Source organism: Phocoena sinus, chromosome 6 (genome assembly GCF_008692025.1).
Source record: "Phocoena sinus isolate mPhoSin1 chromosome 6, mPhoSin1.pri, whole genome shotgun sequence".
Taxonomy (NCBI): Eukaryota; Metazoa; Chordata; class Mammalia; order Artiodactyla; family Phocoenidae; genus Phocoena; species Phocoena sinus.
In genome coordinates, this window is record NC_045768.1 from 83,073,455 (window position 1) to 83,081,734 (window position 8,280).

Genomic DNA, 8,280 nt, shown 5'->3' on the forward strand with positions numbered 1-8,280 from the left:
ACAAATTCTAAAAGTCTCTATGTGTATTACTGAGAACCACATTATTGGAAATATAAGCACGTAGTGATATAAACTATTTGGTACTAAAAACAGACCTTGCTATATAAACATGTAGTACGTCACTTTTGTCTCTTTATGAAAATAACAGTATAAAGAAAGATCTCCCGTTTGCCCTTTAGTCTGGAACTTCTGAACACTCAGCACACGGTCAGTGCAGACCTGAATTAACAGCTGCAGAAGCCAGGAGACCCCACTGCTGTCACTTTGTAAAGGATCAAGGATCGAGTTTCTAGAGAACACCATCCACCCTCCTCACTGTGTGTTTGTGTGCCTCTAGAAACTTCAGTTTGCATAATTAAGTCCACAATCAAGTGTGAATACTGAGATCTAGCTAGAAAAAGTAGTAGCAAAGGCAACATAAGCTAGTTTTTGTTAGAAAAGCAAGAGGAAGATTTTTTAAATGTTTCCAGTTCAAGTCAAGTCTAAGTCCCACCAGCTGTGGATGTTTTGCTATTGTTCCTTGAAAAAAAGAAGAGTCTATAATAAATATGTCCATTCGAGAAAAATGCCATGTTTGTTAAGTTTTTCGTAGCCATTCCCAAGTTACTTTAAATTTTGTCCGATGTTCAAGGACAGAGTACGTATTGGTTAGGATGTGTTCATAGATGTATCTCCAAATAATTTTTCATGAAGGCTGCCAGCTTCTGAACATCTTCTCTCTTGTTGGCATTATACAGAGAAGCCATGATGCCTGCCACAGACCCACGCCCTTTCAAGGAGATTATATTGAATTCAAAAGCTTTATTGAGAAATCTTTTAGTCTAAAGCATCATCTCCTTTGGCATTGCCAATGCAGAATGGAATATTCATCTTGCTTCAGAATGGAATATTTGCCTTGCTTCTATTCTGGGCTTCACTGGATATATATAGGATCCTTGAGAATTATCAATAACATCATAAATCATTTGAGATTTGACAGAGCTAAGCTTCATGGTTGCTTCACCACTGTTAGTCTTCTTTTTGTTTTTGCAGAACTTCTCTGACCAGGGATCAAACCCTCGCCCCCTGCAGTGGAAGCATGGAGTTTTAACCACTGGACCACCAGGGAAGTCCTTCACCACTGTTATTCTTAATATACTCCAAGACCAAGCCAATGCCATAGAAGCCGAAACAGGGAGCTGTGTTGAATAGAGTTGTTTCTGGCTTGCACTTTGTATTCCAGGATGGAGGGGCACTTTCTGAGGGTGAATCCTAGCAGGATATCTTGAAAGATCACCACTGTGACCCCTGAAGAGCCAGCATTCTGCTGGGCACCATCAAAAATCACACCAAACTTGTAAACACCAAACTGGTTTATATGGGAAATTTGAGGACGTGTCAAAAACCAGCAGTGCTCCCCTGACATCAGGGATAAAGTAAAATTCTACTCTGGACCTGGTCTCATTTGTGCAGCAATACATAGAGGAAGTGACCTGATTGAAGTTCCAGGGGCTTGGATCCAGAATTTTCCTATAACTTCTAAGTTTAGAATGGATGACACTCACAGTTCCCAAACTTCTAGGCTTCTGGGGGTTTTCACGTCAATCAGGTTTAAGGGGACAGCACTGAACTGGCCCAACAAACCCTCCTCTTTGCACAAAAATCATTATCTGGAATGGTTAACAATTTCCACATGAGATTCTTTTTTTTTTTTTTTTCCACATGAGATTCTATGTGCCGTTAATAATCTCAGCTAAAGCTGATGGCCTGTGGCTCATTTCAAGAACACTAATGCCGACTCCTTTGTGGTCTAGTAGTTCCTTTTGTATGTCTAACAACACAGAGCTAGGCAGCTTGGTGGCCTGAGCTAAATATGACTGCCTACCTCCAAGTGTTCGCAGTGCATCCCGAGCGAGCGGTATGGGTGGAGCTGGCTGGAGAAGATCCATTACAGGACAGTGTACATCTCTCTCCTGTCTCTTATTTCCCCATAGTCAGAGTTTTCCCCACTGGGAGTTAACTCCTCCATCATCCCAGATTGCATCACCCAGCCCCTTTGGTGCCTGTTAGAGAAGTCAGATTCCTTGCCTGTGACGTGTGGCATTTTATCGCAGTCTGAAAGTGGAAGAAAAAGCCAGAAACTCGGGGCACATTGCTAGTTGCTCTGGATGTTCAGTGGCAGCCTTGAGATAGGGCCTGGCTCTCTCCTATAAAATGACTGATTTATGCCCCAGATGGCATAGCTGTGAAGGCCCAACTGACACTGGTTGCAGCAGTGGCAGCTGAGGTGGAGCAGGAAGCTCTCACCCATACTTTGTGGCTCTCCTCCCTGAAATTAGCCATGCTGCCTGTACAAGAGAAGCCTCTTCTTGCAACAACATGGATGGACTTGGAGGGTACTATGCTTAGTGAAATAAGCTGGACAGAGAAAGACAAATACTGTATGATATCAAACAAACTAGTGAATATAACAAAACAGAAGCAGACTTACCAGATATAGAGAACAAACTAGTGGTTACCAGTGGGAAGAGGGAAGCGGGGAGGGGCAAGACTGGGGTAGGGGATTAAGAGGTACAAAGTACTATGTGTAAGATAAATAAGCTACAAGGATATATAGTACACACAGGGAATGTAGCAAATATTTTATAATAACTATAAATGAAGTATAACCTTTAAAAATTGTGACTATGTTGTGCAACTTATATAATGTTGTACATCAACTATACCTCAATATAAATAAATAAATAGAAAAGCCTCTTCATTTGATGGGCTGCATATAATAGCAACTAGCTAGCTAGTTAAGGAAAACAAATTTTTTAAAAAGTTATGAAAAAGCTCTCAGGATGGAAGGGAAGGCTGGGGAATGAAACGTGTAAACAGAAATCAGGCAGTTCTAGAGTACTGAGAGCAGAAACTACCCAAAGTTCTCTTCTACTGGTGCTGCTGAAAAAACTATGATAATTTTAACTTGCTTCCGTTATTTTGTTCAAGGTTCAAAGTCCCAGGACAAAGTGTCTGGTTGGGCAAGGCTGGGTCAAATGCCCACTCTTTTGGGTGATAAGGAGTCTCTAACGACCAAGATTTCTATCTCATCAAGTCTACATACAATACGGAGAGAAAAATTCTAAAAGGAAAACTGGGTTCTATTAGAAAGGAAAAACTAATGCTGTGTTGTTTAACAAAATTCACCCCTATGGCTGTTCGGCACCCAAACAATTTTATTCCCATATATATGCTTTCAAAAATACTCCTGCCTAACAGAATGCAGCTATGCCTCATAAAGTAAAAGGATTCGCACTCCTTCCTCAGAAGGAGATAATTCAATGTATCATTATTTACTGCATCAACTCTGTCAAGGGTGTCTAGGTGAAATCAATTTCTGCTCTAGCTCCAGCTCAGCTGTCTTAGATCAAGTGCCTAGAAGCAGCACCCAGCCCAGGGATTCTTGTGCAAATGATTTGCTGGGGAAATGCTCTCAGGTGAAAGGGAGTGAAGGAAGCAGGATAGGGCAGGGAATCAGTCAAGCCATGATTTGATCTCAGCTGGAGATTAGTGTCAGCCTGATCCCACAGAATTCTGGAGTCTGGACCGTACACAGAATTGGTGCCACTTTGAAACACAGGTATGAATAAATGATCTAGATAAAAAAGGCCACATGATTTACCAAATGAAGGCCCCAACCCAATTGGGGCCACCTCCACCTGGAACATATAGTTTGGTAGTATTAGCCTTACCTCTCCTGATTTTTTTATTTTTGGCTGCATTGGCTCTTCGTTGCTGAGCGCGGGTTTTTTCTCTAATTGTGGCGAGTGGGGGCTACTCTTCATTGTGGTGGCTTCTCTTGTTGCGGAGCATGGGCTCTAGGCACACGGGCTTCAGTAGTTGTGGCTCACAGGCTCGGTAGTTGTGGCTCAGGGGCTCTAGCGCACATGCTCAGTAGTTGTGGCGCGCTGGCTTAGTTGCTCGGTGGCATGTGGAATCTTCCCTGACCAGGGCTTGAACCCATGTCTCCCAGGCGGATTCTTGACCACTGCACCATCAGGGAAGCCCCTCTCCTGCTTTTAAAATGGGGACTTCTAGAGTTCCCAAATTCCCTTATACCCTCTTTCTCATTAAGTTTCCATTTTCCACTGACGTTAGAACAAACACATAAACTTGCCAAGTAAAAGTAAGTTGATCTCTTCCAGTTTAAAATGATCTAATTCAAGTTAGGTTAACTTCAGTTAACTTAAAGGTCAGACCTATTATTAGGGCTGTTTGTTTTCGCTAAAAGCTCTTTCATTTCCACCTTTCCAAGACTTTCCAAGGTCTGGGTGCAAAGGGTTTAGGTGTTCTGATAATGGAAGGAAAGGGCCTTTATTAGTAAACTCTGACCTCTGAGGCGTAGTCTGTCTGGTGTCTGAATTTTGGCACCTACTCTCCCTATAGTTACCACTGAATGACCAATGCTAGTGTAACTGGTGGTCTGGTTTCTCAGCACTCAAGCCAGTGGTCTTCCTTGACTAACTTGATCTCACTTTGGCTTTCACTGGTATTGACAACCCTTTGAAATTCTGCTGTGTCTCCATCCAGTCCCTGGGTGGGCTGTCTACCTTATAGCTCCTGTCATGCAGTAACCACCCGCTTCATCACAGTGGCCCCATGACAAGCCCCTTAGCACTTAACTAATGTTCCTCTTATGCCATATAGGAATCAAAGGGAATTCTGAGGAGAACGAGCGCGTCAGGTTCCCTGTGCCCAAACGTGGTATGTCTCAATTCTGCTGTGCTTTACTAGCTTATGTGGTCATAGGGACACTTTGCAGTGTTCCAAATAGGTGTCTTGAGCCTTGCTTCTGTTTTTGGCTTCTTATTCAACCTCCCTGGAATTTCTGCTCACTTGCCCTGCCCTAGGCTGAAGCCTAGGGCGATCTCTGAGGGACTTAGCTGGCACTTTCTACACTGTTTCTGCCAAATCTGTCTCATTACTATCAAAATCACTTCTCCCACTTTTGGTCTGATATGCAGATATCATATGCTTTCCCTTGTTACGCTATAGACTTCCTTCATACTAGGTGAACAAGGTGACCCTTCCTTTCCAGTGAAGCCTGTCCTTAATGGTAGAAAGACTTTAGGGAAAAAAGGGGCAAAGGGAGTAAGATATCCAAAAGGGGAAAATGGGGAATTCCCTGGCAGTCCAATGGTTAGGACTCTGTGTAGGTTTGATCCCTGGTTGGTCCGCGAGCTAAGATCCCGCAAGCAGTGTGCTGTGGCCATAAAAAAAAAAAAAAAAAAAAAAAGGAGAGGGTAAGTGGGGAGAATATTTGAGATTTTGAGAAGTGTGAGGTTTTGGTGACCAAATGTTTATTTCCTTCACAATTACAGGTTTGGGGGTTATAGGTCTGAGTTCAGGTGAGGAGGAAGAAATTGGGGGAGATCTGTAGAGAGGGAGGATAGGAAAGTCTTATGGGTTCTGGACAAAGAGTGAGGTGGATAAAGCTTTGAGGTCATAGGATAGCTGGTATATCATTTTACCCCAACACTGTTGCTAGTGCCTGTTGCTCAGTTAGCAAACAGGGAAGCCCAACCCCACAAAACACTTGCATTTTACATTTTTCCATGTGTACTTGCACATCCAACCACCTTGATTCAGCAGATGAGCTCCCCATTTTTAATAAAGACAAATGGTAACTGCTTGGGCTTTAATTTTTCAGGTATTCCCTTCTCTCCTTTTCCTCAGGTCAGATGTCTTCCCTGACTGGAAGTGTCGAGGCCTGGCCTGGGTAAATGATGTTGATCTGTGTATATATGCCCCATGTCTTTATTTTTTCATCTGCTAAGAGAAGCAGAAGGCAGAATTTTAGTCAACACACTGGGATATTCCTAGTGCAGTTTTGTTTCAAGCAATATGCTTGTGATGACTACATACATGTACACACATGTATGCTGGTTTCTGCTTTCTCAAACACATCTCACAGTACTGTTTCTTTTTCATTACCAGCTTGTTGTAATTATTGATCTCTCCAAATACTTTTTGCTAACCACTGCCTCTTCAGGGACTACCACTGTACACCTAGGAACAAAATATGTATTTGATGAATTAATGAAAAAATATGGAAACTTGTTCTCTTAACTACATGTTGCTATATTACAGGTCTGCAAAACTATTTTAACTTGAGGAATTTGTTAAATATGCAGATTCCTGGCATCTCTTATAGAGATTGTGGTTCAGTACAGCTGAAGGATGGTCCAGAAATTCTCATTTTTAACCAGCACTGTTGATTTTGAAGGTGGTCCTAAGAACAGCCTGAGAAACACTGCAATATTGCTTCCCAAGGGTTCAATGCCACCATCAAGAAGTTGGGTTGGGACTTCCCTGGCTGTCCAATGGTTAAGACTCCACGCTTCCACTGCAGGGGACACAGGTTTGATTCCTTCTTGGGGAACTGTGATCCTGCAGGCCACAAGGCGCGGCAGAAAAAAAAAAAAAGCTGGATCAGTTTCACTTCAAACTTGCCAACAATGGGCAAACCTTGATAAGTGGGAGATGTAAAATGTAGCATTCAAGGTTACTTTTTCAATAAACATTTTGATGGCCCTGAACACCTACTGACAGAAAAGTTTCCACTGGTCTAAAGAGATTTAAAATACAGGTCTCTTTATCAAGCAGCAGTCTTAAGCAAACCACAACCTATCATGTTTGTGGAACAGTAATTCCATTTTGAGTACTTTGAGTACCAACAACATAAGGCATTTCAAAACAAAACCACTAGTATGGTCAAGAGAAAAATTGCTGTCTACTTTCCTTAAAGATTCAGTCTCTATGTGTTGCAGTGGTATCAGTGATTAAATTTAGCAGTAACTGACAGATCATTCAATAAAATTCATGTACTTTATTATCAGTTTCTTTATGCAAACTATTAACATTTGAATAGTAGGGAAAAGATTTAAATTCCTTTCCTCGATCCTGAAAAAACTTTGGTGCAATCTGGTTTCCAACATTGTTTGCCTATCACTTGATTTTCAAAAAGTTAGGCTAAAAACATTTTTGAAACTACATTTAAACTTTTAAAACTTCAATAAATCCGCCTAATATTTATTTTTTACAAAATAGGCTCAAAATTCCGTTTGTTCAGTGAATTTTAAGCTTACTTCAGAGAATTTTCTCAAATTGCCAGCCCATGTTCAGACACCATTTACCAGGTAAGAGTGGAAATGAAAAAGGCCCCTCCCTCCAAAGTTGTGTCCCCAATTTACCAACGTCACAGATTTTTAGTAGGTTTTTGTGTTCAAGGTCTGATTTTTAAAAGGCAAAAATAAAAACTTTCAGCCAAGCCTATTTATGTAATTCTTTACTCTTTTTTGATGTGGAACATTTTAAAGTCTTTATTATTAAACTTGTTACAATGCTTTTGCTTTTTGGTTCTTTGGCTGCAGGGCACGTGGGATCCCAGCTCCCCAACCTGCACCTCCTGCATTGGAAGGGGGAGTCTTAACCACTGGACCCCCAGGGAAGTCCCTACACAACTAATTTTTGAATGACAAACGAAAACTTTGAAAGCCAGTGTTCTCGCCAGGGATACTTTCCTCCAATATAAGTAACAATTTGACTAAAATGTCATTACCGATAGTTTTTCTCTAGGGGAGGGGCACATTTCAGCATAAGTACACTATATTGACCCTATGCAACCCAAACTTACCCATACTTAAAACAAACACAAGAGGGAAACTAACACCCAAGTGGCAATTCAGACTAATTTCACCTTTGGGGAAACCTTATCACAGGTAGTATTTTAAGTGATGTTGTGATATCACTGTCACTTATCAAGAGAACACCCCATCTCTCTCCCTAAAAAGGGGTATCACTGAAATTTTAAACACCTTTGCATGTACTAGTCATACATAGTCCAGAAAATTCTGCTCACTTCACGTTCTTCTATCATACACAAGCCTCTTCTAGACTTAAACAGAATTGCATCCATGAGTTCTTTTCCATGTAATTGCTGAGTTCTCAGGCTTTCTGGGCAGTTGGAAGTTAACAGGTAGAATTTTAAGGATTTACGGAGCCAAGAACCAGAAAAAAAAATTTTACATTCATCTGTAAACACTCTCAACAAACTGGAACTATTTTAAAGTTAAACCTAAGAAACTCAAAGCAGCTCACAGGTAATGTGAGAATAGGACTTGTAGAATTGGAATGACTCAGCTCTCATTATGCTAGACTCCCCTTTAAAACTAAGAGCCCAACTACTGTAATTTTTAACTTACCACCCCTATCATATTTGATTTATAAATGCTAGAAAAACACTTCACACGAAAAATA

The 8,280-nt window shown here is 41.2% G+C and overlaps 1 pseudogene; it reads right to left on the minus strand.

Moving 5' to 3' along the window:
* Positions 1–659: 659 nt before the first annotated feature.
* Positions 660–1,928, minus strand: LOC116755028 (annotated as a pseudogene).
* Positions 1,929–8,280: the final 6,352 nt, after the last annotated feature.